Here is a 17961-nt window from a genome sequence, read left to right on the forward strand (position 1 = left end):
GTGGGCATTTGGCACAATGGGTAAGAACCCACTTGGGGTACTCACATACTCTACTGGGATGTCTGAGGTCAAGTCATGCCTTCACTTCTGAAACTCGCTTCCTGCTGATACAATTCCTGAGAAGCAGAAGGTGGTCAGCTGAGTTCTTGGGTACCCTGACTTTGGCCTGGCCCAGCTGTGGCAGGCAGCTGGGACTGAACCAGTGGCTCTCTCTTTCTGCTTCTCTCTCACACATGTCTTTCTAATAAAACCAAGTTTAAAAAAAATCAAAACCACCAGCAATATCCTGAGAATCCGGAGATGACGCAGTGGAAGCTGACTCTCTGGGCACGGCTGCAGTCACCACCAGGTTTGCCCACTCACAGGCCTGGCCTTCAGAGGCAAGGGATCAGTTCGCCACAACATCTGGGGTGCCATGGCCACGAGCCAGTGACTTGCCTGCTTTGGCCACATGCTTTCTCCAGGTGCAGGCTTCTAGTAGCAAAACTTTCTGCTCAGTGGCTCAGGGTTGGAAAGCCAGTGTCACATGCAGGGCAGGCAGAAGCCTCATGGAACCCATGTGGGTTTTTCAGTGAGCCTCTGTCGTCATTCAGGGTCACTAGTTCCCCACTCTCTATGCTTTTGGACAGTTAGAAAGCCTGAGAAGCCCAGAGGATGGGGTGGAGACTTCTCCACGCTGCCATGGATGTGGTAAAGCTCTGGCGATAACATGGAACTGGCACAGGGTGGGGGTGGGGCTGGCATCACAGCTCTGTGGAGTGCACAGCCGGCAATGTCTGGCTGGAAGATGGTGATCCCTAGGGTTAATGCTGATGTCTGTCAGGCGGGGCAGAGGCTGGGCACCTGCCAGGTTATAACTGTCAGTTCTCAAAGCACCAACCTAACATAAACTTGAACTCTTCAGCAAGCACCTGGCCTGCAATGCCCTGGAGGGCCCTCAGCTGAGCACCTTACACTACTCCTAGGGCACCATGCACATGCAGATCCTGTAAGACTTTCTGGCGAGGGCTGACTTTTGTCTCGGGTTCTGAGAAACTCAGAAGGCCAAGCAACCGGAGATGCTCAGTGCAGGCTTCCATGGCTGCCCAGGACAAAATCCACCTCAGCAGCCAGCTTGTGCGGCGTCTCCTCACCAGCGCTCTGTGTGCTGGCCCACGGCAGTGCTCAGCACCCAGAGTCCAGCCCGCAGGCTGCATTGCTCATGAGAGCCACTCAGGATATCTAGATCCTCCACTTGCCCAGTCTCCTGAGTAGAGCTTTCAGATCACAACCAGTCCACATACGTGCCACCCAGGAGGAAGGAAAGACATGCAGCCTGGCTCTGGAACGATCTCTGGGGTCAGAAACATCTCCAAAGAAAACAGCCATAGCAGGTGCCACAGAGGCACAGGACCAGCCAGGAGGGCTCCAGGTGATCTAGACTGGGAGAATCTGAGCAGCGGCCACATGATGCTGCCAGGGAATCGAGGCCCCGGGACCCCTCAACTACGCATCACGACCAACTGCACAGGCCCAGAGGACAGCACTCCTGTTAGTGGCGCTTCGCTAAAGCTGCTGGGATGGCATCCCCAACTCCTTCCGGGAGGTCTGTGCATGACGTCTTTCATCCAGAGTGACCCAGCTGTCCAGCAGCTAATGGCTGGTTGAAGAAGACATGGCCCACACATACATGATGGAATCTTCTGCTTTTGCAGCAAATTGGATGCAACTGGAGACCATCATGCTGAGTGAGATAAGCCAGACCTAAAAAGACGACATCACATGTTTTCTCTGTGTGAGACGTGCGGTGGGTAACACACAGAGTACAAAAAAATGCATAATACGTGTGCATGGAATTGACACCGTGGGGCTGTGCTGCGCTGCTCGGGCAGCACCATACCTTGTCGCTCGGTGGACTTTCTCCTTGTCACTTATTGAATTCTTTATTTAATGGCGTGTTAAGCCTGTGGTTATAAAATAATTTAAAATGTTACTACAAAAAAATAGAAATATGGAAGAAAGGAAGGAAGGGAGGGAGGTAAGTACCGTATTCTTCTAGAACTTTTATCTATGAACTACTTGAAATGTGTTCTTCTTATGATAATGAAAACGTTTACAAAAATGTTTAAGGAGTACAGTGTGGAAGGTGGGAGAACAGTAACTTTAGGGTGGGGGGGTCTCTAGGAAGCCATCTGCCAGCCAGGTGGCGGCTCAGCATCCTCACTCACTGAGCTTGTGGCATTCACCCCCAAAGCTCGTGGGTGAAAGCACCAGCAAAGCTTCCGCGGCAGGACACCCTGCAGCGCCTGCCCAGGGCTCTTCTAACTGCTCACGTCCTCAGGAGACAGACAGCTGACTATCCCCGGAGAGACCAGGGACGGGAGGGCCATCTGCACGCAGCAGTAACACGCGCATCGTGCTGATCACGGCTCAGTAGTGGTGACAAATGTGTCACACACATGCAACAAGCTACCACGAGGGGGAATTGCACTGCATGCGTTGTTATCTTTGTGGCTTTGCCCTAACTCCGCAACTATTCTAAAATTCAAAGTCTTCAACTTTTTTTTCGGGGCTGGCATCGTGCTGCCATGGGCTAAACCACTGGCTGCCACACCGGCATCCCAAAGGGGCGCCAGTTTGAGTCCCAGCTGCTCCACTCCCAGGCCAGTTCCTTGCTAATGCTCCTGGGAAAGCAGCAGAGAATGGCTCACGAGCTTGGGCCCCTGTGCCCACATGGGAGACCCAGAAGAAGCTCCTGGATCCTGGCTGCCCCCTGGCCTGGCCTTCGCTGTCACAGCCATCTGGGAAATGAACCAGTAGGTGAAACCTCTCTCTGCTTCTCTTTCTCAGTCTCTATAACTCTGCCTTTCAGACAAATTAATACATCTTAATTTTCTTCTTCTTAATAGAATTTTCACTTTTCTGTATTAGAGTTCTCTGTAGGGCAAACTGTGACTGCCGTGCTAATGCTGCCAGAGCCGAGTATGAGGGGCCAGAACTGCCAATGCTGGGTTGTGTTGAGTGAGAGAAAGCTCCTGGCTCCTGGCTTCGGATCAGCTCAGTTCCAACTGTTGTGACCACTTGGGGAGTGAGCCAGTGGGTGGAAGATCTTCCTCTCTGTCTCTCCTTTCTGTAAATCTGCCTTTCCAATAAACATCAATACATTTTTAGATTTATTTCTCTAAGTCTCCAACATGAATACAGGGTTCCAAAGCCTTAGGCCATCCTTGACTGCTTTCCCAGTCCACAAGCATGGAGCTGGAAGGGAAGTGGAGCAGCCGGGACACAACCTGATGCCCATATGGGATCCTGGAGCGTGCAAGGCGAGGACTTTAGCCACTAGGCTACCGTGTCGGACCCCAAAATAAATAAATCTTAAAAAAAAAAAAAAAAAAAACAGCATTTGGGTCATCTTCCAGTTTGTTTGCAGAGACCTTAGTCAAAAGCTGCGTGGGAAATAGAGCAGTCTGGACTGGAACCCGCATTCTGGTATGAGGTGTGGGGATGTTCACTTCAGAGGAGGCTTAACCTGCTGCCACCTCACTATGTCACCTCACCAGCCTCTCATAAAATGCTCACTCAACTCCTTGAACGTGCGAATGTAAATTTGTACAGTGAGTTCTTTATTGTTCTCATTTCCTTGCACTCTGCAGTGGGTGCGTTGGGGCTCGGGCAGCAAGGCCCTCCCTGTCTAGTCAGGGGTCTGAAGAAAAACACCAAGATAATTACAATTGGTCCTGAGCCCCAACAGAGGCCATGCAAGCCAGTCCAGGGTCAGTGGAGCGGACTTCCAGGCTTGGGAAGCCTCCTGAAGGGAAGGCTGGGAGAGATCTCGCCAGCACAGTTTTCTGTACAGAAGGGTGCAGGCAAGGGCCAGATGTCCGTGGGTCTGTGTGCAGAAAGGCCAGCTGTGCTGGGGCCACTGCCGCTCCATCAGCAGAGTCCGTTCCTGCCGTCGCCCAGACCTAGAGGCTCCATGCCACACAAACACATTCTTTTATCCATCTGCAGGCCAGAAGTCTGTAACTAGGTTTTAGGAGGGAAAAGTCAGACTACCAGCAGGGCTGTGTTCCCAGCATCTTGGGTGCTCTTATACCCTCCACTGCAGATGTGTCTCCTGGGAGCCTCACCCTAGTGCCTCTGGCTGCTAAGGACCCACCTAGACAACACAGGGTCATGCTCCCTTCTCAGGACCCATAAGCACCACCTCCCACTCCTGCGTTCCACATCCCAGCTGGGCCTGGATTCCATACATCACCCAGGCTCCTGACGCCAGCTTCTTGCTCACACAGCCCCTGGGAGGCAGCCGTGACGCCTCAGGGGAACAGGGAGGGAGAGGCAGACGGAGGGATCGTCCATCCATCGATTTATTCCCCAAACAGCCATGATGGTGAGGCAGTGGCAGCGGCAGGCTGAAGCCGAGAGCCAAGAACTCCATCCCGGTCTCCCGTGTTAAATGGCAGGGCCCAGGCTTCTGTCACCTCTCCAGGTGCACCACCAGGGAGCTATATTGGAAGCAGCACAGCTGGACACAACTGGAGCTCCGGCTAAGGACGCCGGTAGTGTCTCCCGGGCTACGGCCTAGCCCCCTGGCCTGCAGTGCTGACCCCAGCTGCTGGCAACCGTGGCAACAGTCCCAGCTCTGAAGAGGAAGACACTAAGCTTGATGAAAGTTGAGCTGAGAAATGACTCACTGACTACCACGGCAGAGATGAGTCCCCGAGGCCCTGAGCGTGAGGAGGCGGCGGTGTACTCCCAGGGCTAGGATCACGCAGACCACTCTGCTCACGCCTGCTTCTTGACTCCTCACAAAGTCGTCAGGGGCTGTTGACCCTCTTCGGACAGCTGAGGGACCGAGGTTCTGGCCAGGGTCATCTCTGCCAGACCGTGGCGTCAGGATTCCAGCCTCTGACAGTGCAGTAACCTGGCCCCACTTGGAGTTGTCAAACAAGCCTTCCATTTTGCAATAGTAGGAGAATTCCAGAAAAGTTACAAAGACAGCGTGGGCCATTCTCACTTGGCCCACACAGTGCTGTCATTAGGCACAGCTGGACACTCCGGTGAAAATGAAGACCTGGCACCTTGGTAGGACCTCAGGCCCTGGCTTTGCATGCCACCAGTTTCCCCGTCTCTGACTTCATGTCCCACCTCCAGTGCCCAACAAGGGCCCAGACCACAGCAGGGATCCTATACATAGAGTGAGAGGGAAAGTCCAGGGTGGCCAGGGGCTGAAGTCCAGGACAAGCTAGCACACTGTCCATTTCAAACACAAAGCCAGGAGTTTGGGAAGGGGTTGGAGTGGGCCCAGCTGTGGGTAGTCTGACATTAGGGCAAGGATGCAGGAGGGGCTGCCTCCTCGGCTCAGGACCTGGCTCAGCAAGCTGGGGCACCACGGGCTGCTGTGGGCTGCCCAAGTTCAGAGCTTCACCCAGCTGGCTGCACAGCCCGCTGCCCTCTGCTCTTCACCCCGACTGTGAGCAGCCAGGGGGTGGCTGCCTGGTACCCCTGTCTCCGGGCTTAGGACGCGAGAGGTACTTAATTCATGCTTGATGAATAATCAGAATCATGTAATTAAGAATCCGAGGGGACGGGGTGAGGGGAGGGAGCCTGCTCAGTCCTTAGGGCGGGTTCCCAAGCACCCAGAAGGCCACATTTGCATACAAATAATTGATATTCTAATTACAAATCATTCATATTGATTTATTAAGTGGATTCCCAAAGGATCTCTAGAAAATAATTAGATTGCACGGTGCTCAGGGGTGGGCCCAGTGTGTTTACTGCGCTGCCTCATGCGCGAAAGACTGTGGTGGGGGTGGGGAGGGTATGTGGGCTGAGTTGCAGGGAGCCTGCCAGGGTCCCACAGCATCGTAGGGTGCAGGGGAGCATGGAGCCCAGCACAGCGCATTCCTCCTTGGCACCTCCCTTCGGAAGCAGATGTCACGGGGGGCACAGAGTAGAGGAAGGGAACCGGTCACAGGTGTGACAGACCCATCGCCGCATCTAGCGGGCAGGACTGGACATAAGTGGCTCTGCAGGGCCAGGAGACCTGTCTTCCAACTCACCTCCAGGACCTGGCAGGAAAAGCCAAGACAAAAGGTCCCTCAGACAGTAGGTGAAGGCAGCACCCCAAAACGTGACCAGAGAAGATGGGCGGGGCAGGAGGGTGTTTGGAAAGCCGTTTCCCATCCCCATCTCCAGGACACTGCAGAGGACGCTTTAATCTCTGGGCGGGAGCTGACCAGCTTGGTACGGGAGCCTGGCACTGCCGTGGCACCCTGGGCTGTGGCAGGGGTGGGGGGCCCGGGCTTAGCGCGGCAGCTCCTGGCTTTCCCTCTGCCCGCAGCAGCAGTTGAGTCTTGGGATTGTAACCCACCCAGGTCACGCCTGTAGCAGCACAGGCAGGGTGACCAGGAAGAGGAAGGGGCACTAGAAAGGCTGGAGGCTGGAGGTGGGCTGGGGAATGGGTTAGGGACGTGAAGCTCTGCTCTGGGTTGGTTCCTGGCAGACACAGGCTGAGGCCATGAGCAGAGCAGGCATGGTGAGCGGCAGCCAGCAGCCAACCTGGACCAGCTGCGTGGCCATCTGGGCAGTTTGGACAATGCTGCTGAGTGGGCTCAGGCGTGAGCACAGAGCAGTGGCCTGGAGGGACGTGGGTGTCCTGGGACTTGAGGCTTCCGCAGGATAGCATCCCATGGCCAACTCCAGCTGCCAGGGCCTGCTTGCCCCTCACCGTCTCAGCCATTAGCTGTACTTGGCAAGGTGGGCAGCAACAGAAGTCAGTACCTGCTCAGATCTGGGCAGATGCAAACTCAGCTAGCAGAGGATGGTAGTATGTGGCATGAGCCATCGTGGGGAGCAGGCAGGGCTGCCATGCGCGCTCCCAGCCTTCCTCGGGCTAGCACTTGGTTGCTGTGGGCGAACGTGGGCACCATGGTGCTCTCCAACACTGTGGCTGGTGCAGTTAGAAGAAAACAGGACCATTGTGTGGCACCCCCTCGTCCCAAACAGGACCAATGGCGTCTAGGCATGAAGGCATTCCAAACCAATGGTCCGTCATCACAGTGACCTGGGAAGACAGCCTTGCCCTCCTGACCTTTATTTTATTTTAGAGACTTATTTCTTTTTATTGGAAAGGCATATCAGATTTACAGAGAGAAGGAGAGATGAAAGATCTTCCATCCACTGGATCACTCCCCAAAGGGCCAACAGTCAAAGCTCAGTTGATCTGAAGTCAGAAGCTAAGAGCTTCTGGGTCTTCCATGCGGACACAAGGTCCCAAGGCATTAGGTCATGCTCTAATTACTTCCCTAGGCTACGAGCAGAGAGTTGGACGGGAAGTGGAGCCGCCAGGACTTGAATCACCATCCATATGGGATGCTGGCACTTGCAAGGTGAGCCATTGCACTGAGCTTTCTCTCTTTCCCTCCCACTCTTCGAATGTCACCGAATAAAAGCAAACAACCTTCATTTATTCTGACAGATGCAGTGACAACCTTATTTCCTGGAGGGGAGAGGAAACACAGCAGAGCCTCTCCCCATTTTTATTTCTCAGGTCAACACCCTTTCGGCAGGTCCTCATTGCTGTGTGTCATGGTAAGGCCTGGTGTGTGGGATGACTCACAAAACCTCAGCCTGAGTCTCTCCTTTAATTATTCCCCAGAGAGATGCAGGACTTGGCCATGGCAGGGAGGTTTAACGTTTAATGAAACAATAAATGATGGATCAGCCTGGGACAGTCGGCACCTGGGAGAGGAGGGGTGGGGACGGCAGTGACCTCGGCTCTGGGTGACCCTGCACCCCGTTCCCGGCCGTCTGGGTCCCTCCCCCACCCTTCTGCCCCCTGCTGGCACCTCACTTCTCTGGACACAGCTCCCCTGACCCTACAATTCTTCTGTAGTCTTGGCTACCAGGAGCCTTTGTCTTTTTCTCGTTTTATTTGGCAATTTTGGCCATTTATCTTTTCTTCATTTTGTTTGCGTGTGTACACACAGCTTGTGTGGGTGTCCTTCCTTCCGCTTCAACTACAGCATTATGAAAAATGAAGACAAGCTCTTCCATCTTTTCAGGCTTTTATATCGAAGCAATAAAGTAGCCCCTAATGGACTCACCGGAGGAGAGTGGATGCTGAACGTGCACGGCTCTGTAACAGGCAGTCGGCGGCGAGGGTTCCTAATGGGATTTGTACCTTGGTTATTGGTACAATTAATAATATTGATTTGTGCAGACTCCTGAGCTCACTAGTTAGCCACAGGGTTGTTGACACTGAATAAATAAAATCACACCCAAGGAACAGAGGTGTTCTCACGGACTCGGCCCCTACCAGCTGACTTGAAAACTCACTGTGGGGAAGGAACCCCACCATGCAGCTCAGTGGCTCACTGAGGAACTGGACTCCAGCCCGCGTCTTGGTACGTCCCGTGCAAGATGTAGGGTCCCTCTGGGCTAACCCTGTAACACTGGTCACTGCTCAGGAACTCTGCCCTGTGCCTGGGGTTCTCCTCTCTGCCCGCCGGGTGACTGGGTTTATTATTTTTTTTTCCAAAAAAATATGTATTTATTTAAAGGTAGTGTGTCAGAAAGAGAGAGAAATCTTCCATCTACTGGTTCACTCCCAAGCCAAGAACTCCACCCTGGTATTCCATGTGGGTGGCAGGAGCCCAAGCATTTGGACCAGCAGCTTTTGTCGTCCCAGGCACATCAGCAGGGCGGCTACCATCAGAAGTGAAGCCAGAGACTTAAACCAGCACCCCGATCTGAGAAGCACATGCCACCAGTGGCGGTGTGAGTCTTATTTTTAACCCCCAAGAGTCTGAAATACAGAATAATCACCAAGCTTCAAAACTTGCCTTGGTGTCAGCACACACAAAGTTTTCTGCAGGCCGTTTCTACAACCTGCCACCTGGCCATCAAGCACTCTCACCTCCCATGACACCCCCAGAAACCAGTCAAGGCACACAGAAAGAAAACCCTAGCGGGCCCGGCGGCGTGGCCTAGCGGCTAAAGTCCTCGCCTTCAACGCGCCGGGATCCCATATGGGCGCCGGTTCTAATCCCGGCAGCTCCACTTCCCATCCAGCTCCCTGCTTGTGGCCTGGGAAAGCAGTGGAGGACGGCCCAAAGCTTTGGAACCCTGCACCCGCGTGGGAGACCCGGAAGAGGTTCCTGGTTCCTGGCATCGGATCGGCGCAGCACCGGCCTGTTGCGGCTCACTTGGGGAGTGAGACATCGGACGGAAGATCTTCCTGTCTCTCCTCCTCTCTGTATATCCGGCTTTCCAATAATAATAAAATCTTTAAAAAAAAAAAAAAAAAGAAAGAAAAGAAAACCCTAGGGACCCTAACTGTCGGGTGTGGGCTGTCACAGCTGAAAAGGAAGTCATAATTCGAAAGCAGCATTTCTGACGGGATGGTATACAGTATGACGGCTTGGATGTAAGTTGGCTTTTTGCATATAACGTTTGATGCGGTGGCAAACCATTTGGTTGACAGAGTGTTGCAATCTTTGCTCATTCAGAAAAAGAAAGAAAACACACACACACCCCGAAAAGCAAAAAACCTAACTGCCAAGTGTTCCTGTTAAATAAGGCACGAGAAGGCATGTCGTGGCCCTACCAGTTGAGCAGCTCTGGCAGCCTTCATGTTGGTGGGGATAGCATACCGTTGGCGCACTATCTGTGCCTTCATGTTGGTGGGGATAGCGTACCGTTGGCGCACTATCTGTGCCTCACCAATGTGTATGAACTTGCAGTCTCTCCTCACGACCCCACAATCACCTTTGAACCTTTGGTTAGTGGAGTGCAGGTCTGCTTGCCTGCCCATGGTAAATTTCCACATTTTCAGCCAAGCTGCCTGCAACACGAAACAAGAGCAGCCCCGCGGCTGGGAGGCAGTAACCCCTGAGATTATCCCAGCATCCCTGCGACCGTTTCTCCAGAGGAGGTCTTTGCATCCTTACGCCGATTCCTGGAAGAGACTGAAAAGGTGCTCTGAAAATAAAAAAATCGAAATGACTGCAGGCCTGATTAAAATCCTAGCGAAGTGACTCATCTTGACAAGGTGTTAGCTGTGACTTCTCTCTCCCCAGCTCCATCAGCGCTGCGAAGCTAAGTGGTAACAGTCCTGCTGGCAGATCAAGAAGGCCAGCGATGCTCGGCTCCCTAACCAACACTGACATTTTCAGAGCAGAATCATGGTTTTGCTAGCATTAAAAGCCACGTAATGGCAACATGGAAAACACCCTGCACCGTATTTTCTAATTTCCTATCTCAATGGAAATCTGCTTCTTGAATTCTAACGGAAGAAAATTTGGCAAAGAATGTTGAGCTTACTTAGAGGTCTCACATGCTCTAAGGTCAGTTGCTTCCGGGAAAACAAAGGCAAGCTGTTTTGCGTGTGCACATGAAACACCCCTGGTTGTCTGGGGGGTGTGGTCATTTGCTTCTTCCTCTTCAATGGAATCATTCTTTCGGTATCTGGAAATGAAGACTGGTTTCTGGCACATCACACAACATTGTTCTTCTTAACATTGATGTGTTAAGACCCCCTAACCCTATTCCTCCATGAAGATTTAAGGCACCTTGAGAACATACATATCAGGGCCTGGTGTTGTGGTGTAGCAGTGAAAGCTGCCACCTGTGTGTCGGTTTAAGTCCCAGTTGGTCCGTTAGCAATCCAGCTCCCTGTTAATGTGCCTGGGGAGACAGTGGTGGGCAGCTGCCTTGCATCCGTGTGGGACGAAGCTCCTGGCTCCTGGCTTCGGTTGGCCTGACCCTGAATATTGCAGCCATTTTGCAAGATGAAAGATGCTGCTTTTGTCTCTGTTAGCGCTTTCAAATAAATAAATGAGTAAATTTTAAACGCAAACACATATGTCAGGTATCAGAATGAAACGAATGTATGCTGTAAAGCTGTACACACTTGCCCCAAATCTGGCCATAAAGTTTTTTTACTGATATGTTTGAACAGATGCAAGTATTAGTAAAAGGAAAAATGAACCACATGCCATTTTCAGTGTACTGGGTTAATTTTTGTTAAAGATCTGAACACAGGGTTGGGATGCAGGAGTTCCTGATTTTGTTTTTAAGGTTTATTTCCACCTGCTTCTGAAAGGCGGGGGTAGGGGGAGGAGAGAGAAACAGAGTGGGAGCACTAGTCCACTCCCAACGGCGAGGTGGGCCAGGCTGCAGCCAGGACCCCAGAGCTCCAGGGATCCGAGGACTCTTCACCTGCTTCTCCCAGGTCGTGGCAGCAGGAAGCTGGACTGCAAGTGGAGAAGGACTCCATCAGCAATGTGCTGTGGGAGGGGCATCGCAAGAGGACGCCTAACCACTGTGCCTCCTGCCTTTCAGTAAAAAGGAATCCACACACAGAGTAAAGAATGTTACAAGTAATGATGTACACACAAGTAGCAAGTGAAAAGAAAAGCGACAGTTTTGTCCCCAAAGTATATTCTCTCACAGATACACCGCCAATAGCTTGGGGCACAGGCTTGAAAAGCTGAGCTGGTATCAGTGCCGGCAGGGATGCCGAGCAAGTGCAGTTCTCACATCCGCTGGCGGGAAGAACATGGAAATACTGCTTGGGAAAATGCAAGGGAAACAAACAGGTACTGAGAGGAGCTCTCTTTTTCATGACCCAGAAATTCCACTCCCAGGACATGCTTATATACAGCAGACACATTGAAGAATGTGGTTATTGAGCTGATTAGACCACAACATCAATGCCTATCCACATAGAATGGATATGTAACTGGTGGTGTGTTCATTCCACAGCAGAGAAGGCCTGTAAAGTCCTGTACAGCACTGCCCAGTGGAAACAGCTAGATCCCGGAATGAGGTCCCATGGCAAACAGAGCATGGCCCCAAGGGTGGCTGCTGGGCAGGACCCGCATCCCACATCAGGGGGCCTGGGTTTTCAGTCCCATTGCCAGCCTCTGGCTTCTGTGTACCTTGGCAGGGCGGCAGGTGTTTGCGGTCCCTGCTCTGCACACGGGAGGCACCTGGCTTCAGTCTGGCCCAGGTGCAGGTCTTTGGGCAGCAGTGACCAGCAATGGAAGATGTCTGCATGTCTTTTTCTCTGCTTTACAAATAAAATCAATCAATTAAAAAAGTTCAAAACCAGACACAGCTGCTGTTTGATGTCAGAAAACAGGAGAAAAGCCTTGGACCCCTGCACCCACAGGGGAGATCCAGAAGCTCTGGGTTCCTGACGTGGGATCAGCTCAGTTCTGGCTGTTGAAACCACTTGGGGAGTGAACCAGCAGACAGAAGACCTTTCTCTCTGTAAGTCCTTCTCTCTGTAAATCTGCCTTTTCAATAAAACAATAATAATAGGCAGCAGCAGAGTCTGGAGGGAGGCACGGGCGAGGGTTTCTGGGGTGTGGACAGTGCCTTGAGCTTCTGGAAATACACTGAGCTATACCCAAGAGTCATGGCGGTGTCTGCACGTGCTCTAGTCACACAATAGCAAACCACCCACATGTTATGGAGTAGTGGCTTTTAACTAGCTCAGAAGGGATTACTGAGGTGGCTCTCGCAACCCTCTGAGTACCCGCTCTTTGTTAAGGCCGTGCTGGATGCAGCGCACAGGGTTCTGTCAATGCAGTCACATGGGGTAAGCTTTTATCCTCCCTGCGTGGAGAAAGGAAAGCAGCATCACCCACAGGGGTGGGGGTGGGGACCTAGACTCTCACAATCCACACAGGGGCTACACTGAGAGTCCAACTCCCTCTGGTCTCAGGTGGGTTCACGTGAACAAGCAGCCCGGAGGCCCATGTGCCGCCGAGAGGCACAGCCAGAGCAGATGGGGTGCTTCCGCAGGCACCGAGCAGCACCCGGGAGCTGTGGACCAAGGGTCACACTGGGTGTCTTACCCCCCCATGGACTGTTAGCAAAAACATTTGCCACCAGGAACCAAGGCACCTCGCCGCTGTTTCTGGAGCTGGTGGTGGGGGTGCAGCATTCCCTCTGGCTGGTGGCTTGCAGTCCTGCCCCAGCAAGGTGCCCCCCCAACCCCACAGTGAGGTGCAGGGTCAGATACAGACGCTGCCAACAGCAGCATGTGCTGCCCGCCTGGCCCCAAGGCTTGGAGTCTGAATGCCAGTGTGAAATGACTGGAGAGGACCTGCCTAGGGAGCGTGTGTGGTTAATGGCAGCATAGGACGCCACTTGGAAGGCAGACGCATGCATTTGTAAACATAGCATTTTATTAACAAAATGTTTACACCCTTCTTACAACAAAGTGTATAGTGACTCAGCATGTTACTCTATAAAAGCACAGGATACTCAAGCTAAAACAATCTTGTTTAAAAGGATGACAAATCAACCTGTATTTGCAAACTACCCACTACTGGCATAAGGACGACAAGATAAATCGTACAACAAAAAACTCACAGGTCTAGCTTTGTTTCATCAGTGTCTCTAAACAATACAGACATCATACAGTTTACATAGACTTAGGTCCAGCCCAAGGTTAAGACTGCAAAAATAAAGTCTTCAAACACCCACGTGAGCCCAGGGAACCGGCAGGACAGGAAACCGGGCCCTGCAACCAAGCCCTGGCGCTAGGCAGCAGCCAACTGCCAGGCTACCACGCAGCCACACTTGTAAGCAACTTCGTCTTACTTTCCCATGATTGACACTATTAGAAAAAGGCACAAAAATCTCACTCCTTGCATCAGGTCTTAGAAAGGCAAGACATTTTTTACAAGAAATGAGACTTGCTGGTACGACGGCTTAGCTTTTTGTTTATTCTGCTAGGAAACGTGTAGGTTTTTCTCCACGGCTGTTTTTCTGGACTTGGACACATTTGAACGGATGCTCTGCCACCAGCTCCCGGAGTTCCGACACGCACGCTGCCTCTCCTGCCACCTGTTCTCACTCGCAGGGTTGCTGCCGCCCAGGGTGCTCACCTCCACCTGGCTCTGTCAACATGTGCCAGCCCCGCCTCTCACCACCAACGGCCACGGAAGGCCTGTCCTGTGCTGAGAAGGTGACCCGGGGGCTGGAGGGGTGGAGAACTATGCAACTCCTAGGGAGAGCCCACAGCCAGATGACAATAAGGGAAATAAAGCAGTGGGCTTTGGTCACTGAGCAGGCAAGACGTGAATTCTTCAGAAGGTCAGAGGAATGACTGACGATTGCGAGTGACCATACAGTGGAATGATGGAAAGACTGAGTTGGATGAGTTAAAAAAAAAAAATCTTTGCCGGGGGCAATAAAGTTCTGTCTACACAGTACAACAAATGGTTTAAAAATAGAGCCACTCATCAGCGGCTCTGACGAGCGGCCACCTGCTAATCATGTCCCCGCATTTAATCAACTGGTCCTTCAGATGTCGTGCGTGTGAGCTATATTATCAAAGTGTCACAAACTCTGCAGCAACTTCATATAGGAGGTTTCAGCATTTTTTCAGATTCAAACACAGCGTAAAATAAGGAATGGTCACCAAGCAAAGTCGAGCACTGCCGTAGGTCCCGGCCGATGATCGCCCGTGACGGAGGGACCCTGGCAGCTGGGTGGCCAGGGAGCTCTGGAGGAGCAAGCGTGCCCAGCTCGCAGATGACAGGAGCTGTGGTGTTTCAGGAATTTCCTTGACAAGTGCAGTTCAGAGTAAAGATTACTGGCCTCCCACATACAAGATGCTCATTTTATGAAGACAGTTTCTCCCCAATCCCACATTAAACCATTTGTCTCCTGAAGCAGTGCAAAGTTCTTAGATGAAGAAGTGGCCTCAGTCAGACTGGCTTGTTTCCGCTGCAGGACCCCTGCGAGCAGTAATGTCCACAGTTTAAAGCTGTCAATTAAAGAAGCTCGTTCAAAAATTCGTTACTATCTTAGCACTTCCATTAATTGGCTGAGAGAATTTGGCACGGCAATCCCCTTCCATAGAAAGCTACCCAGGACTTTGTTGCTGCAATTATGAAGCCCCTGATGAGGCACTGGGTACCATGCAGATTTTTAAATAACCTTGCAGCTAAATAATAATAAAAAAACTATTTGTTAGACACCATAGTTTTAATTTTACCATTTGCTGATAATACAGTCTAATTTTACTATTTATCATGTTCACCATAAGAAAAGCAATAGATGGAAGGTCTGAGATTTAATTGAACTTATGAATTCTTTTGTTTTGAAGCCATACGTATAATTGATTAAACTCTGAAATGAAAGAACAGATCTTAGTTATTTCTGACAGTACAAACCATCAAATTAAACTTCATCTGTGCTACCAGAAGTCCTTCCAGCTCTGCAGTGTAAATCCTGTATGTTAAGAGGATCCTGGACAGTGGGCAATATGGAGGCTCTGTGTTCTATTTATTCACTTTCCTTATTATGTTTAATGAAACTTCATCACAACAGGTCTCTTATCATTCTCTTAGATGGAAAAAATGGAGGCTCCTGAAAAACATAATAGCCTTCTAATATTTTTTAGACTTTCATTTGCACATAAAACAGGACAAAGCCCTAGAATTCCATTAACGTTTGTTGCAAACCAGATAATCAAATTGCCTGATTTCCACCCCCGAGAGTCAAGCCCAGCTCCTCTGCTGTCAGAAGTTTGCAGGGTTGTTTCTGTGGGTCCTGCCTGCGTTTTCCCCCACTCCTTCCTGGTCTTTCTGAAACCATACACAATCAGGTTTAGCTCTCAGATAATTTGTTGCTCGGGCTTTTTTTTTTTTTTTTGAATCATTGTGTACCCCAGGAGTTAAGACAAATCTCCCAAATGTTGCCTTAAAGGGCTTATTTTTCCTGATGAGCTAAGAACTGAAGGCAGGGCTGTACTTAACAGCTCACTGCTTGAAGGTAGAGCCTATGTCTTCATTTAAAAATATTACCCAAGAGGTTGCATCTGTCTTGCAGCCAAGCACAAGTCGTGCTACTACTAGTTCCTTTAAAGAGTTCACAAGACGCAGGCTGTAGCAGGCTGACACTGTCACCAGCTTCCCACATGGACTCAGCATGAACCAGCAGCCGGGGAGGCCTGCTGGCGTTCGGAAGCCGGTGTTTACCACCTCAGGCTGAGGGAGAGGGCTCCCTCACTCGCCAAACCACTGACCAAGGCCCCATCTGTTGCATGGCTTATCCTGCAAGGCCCATGAACCACAGAGTGAGCGGCAGTGTGCTGAGAGGAACTGATGTTAACGTCTCGTGCGGTTCACTCTCAGTTCGCGCAAGGAACAGACGCTTCGCCGAGTTCAGAGCCTGGAAAGCATGTCTGCTTTAACACGATGCCACCAACATGTGCACTCTGCTCTGGCAGCTACAGGAAAGCCATGGAACAGTTATCTAGGAATTTCATGACTAGCTCCAGGGTTTAAGAACTCTTATACCTATCTTTCTTTCTTGAGAGCAGAAATGAAATGAGAGACTTAAGGGGGAGGTCCGGGATTCAGTATTCTTTTTTTTTCTTCTTATGTATTTAAAAATAAAGGAAACTGACAGCCTTAAGAAATACACTGGCCCGCTGAGGGCGCTCAGCCTCCGCACATCTCAGGAGCAGGTGGCTTCCAGGCGCCAGGGCACAGCAGGAGCAGCACCAGCGGGTAGCAGGGCAGTACGGGGCCGAGAAGGAAGTGCATCGCTCAGCCGCTGTGCCTGACCATGGCTGACGAGCAGGGCTCGCAGTAGGTCCTCCCCCGGCCCGTCACTTAGCAGAGTTTACAATGAAGCACACTTAGTCATACACGGACTTTATGTTCCTTTAATGGTCCAGTGATAGTTAAGTAGTTATCACAGGAGCAGAAAAACACTACGTGACAGGGGAGGCCCGGGGACAGCAGGTTCTAGCACTGGGCATCTGCAAAGAGCTTATTTCACTTTCTCTGAAAGAAATCAATTTACACTGCGGCTAAGGAGGAGTTTTTTCGTCTGTTTGGTCACCACATCTTAGGGGAATCGAGAGTTCTGTAGATGGGCTGTGACTCAGCTCCTTGGAAATCTAGTCTTTTCTTGTAAGAAATAATAAAGAAAATATGAAATGTGAATTAGATCATGGCTTAGCATGGTTGATACTTCAAAAGCATGGCGTCTTGCTTTAATATGAATCTTTGCATTCTGAAAGTGAACATCCATTCACACTGCGTGTGGATTTTGGATCTGACAGCCACTTGCTGCTATTGGTAAGCATTAAAAACATACACCGCGAGGAATGACGCCATGCCAGTTTCTTAAACAGACTGTCAAGGAGGAGGGGGAAGGGGCCGAGAGATGCCCAGGCCCAAGGCCCTCACTATGCATTCTTTGTATATGACATACTGTGGGGGGCAACCAAGTGGACCCACACTCCAGGCTTGAGAGGAATTTGAGAAATCACAGCTGGGAACCAGCTGCAAGGGGCCGGAAACAGGCCACACTGTGCGACACACAGCAAGATTTCAGGATGGGGATGAGGGTGAAAGGCACGCTGATGTTGGCCAGCAAGAACAAGTCCAGAAGAGAGACCGTGCCGGACCCGCACAGCGAGAGCCATGTAACCGCCAGCTTCGGGGAGCTCATCGCTCTGTGTCATCTTTGGGTGACACAAGACAAGCAGGGCCACAAACACACGGCCTCCTTGGCAATGAGCCAGCCGCCCTCCGTTTTCATTTTGTCGTCAAGGAGGCGGAGGCTCGGCAGCTGGAACAGCGGAGTCCTGCCCGGGCGGTGGCTGCGTGCCCTGGGTCCGCCAGGGCTGCATGTAAAATAAGGTCCAACCAGCTCAGGTGTAAACAGTCCAGCCCTGGAAATGGCATGTTTCCTCCAGCAGTTTGCTAATTTAACACTGGGTGGGAAGCATGTATCCAAATGAAGCATACATTCTTTGTATATGTCAATAAAAGAATAAAATCACTGCAAATGCTTCAGCTACAGAAAGGAGAAAAAGGATTTTCTTTTTACTTCATGTGAGTTATAATTTTCCCGTTATAATCTAGCCACTTCAAATGGGGGGGCACCTAGAAACGCCAATTATTTTTAAAAGTTTCGACTGTTCAGTTTAAGGATACT

The sequence above is a fragment of the Ochotona princeps genome, chromosome 22 (assembly GCF_030435755.1).
Source record: "Ochotona princeps isolate mOchPri1 chromosome 22, mOchPri1.hap1, whole genome shotgun sequence".
Lineage (NCBI taxonomy): Eukaryota > Metazoa > Chordata > Mammalia > Lagomorpha > Ochotonidae > Ochotona > Ochotona princeps.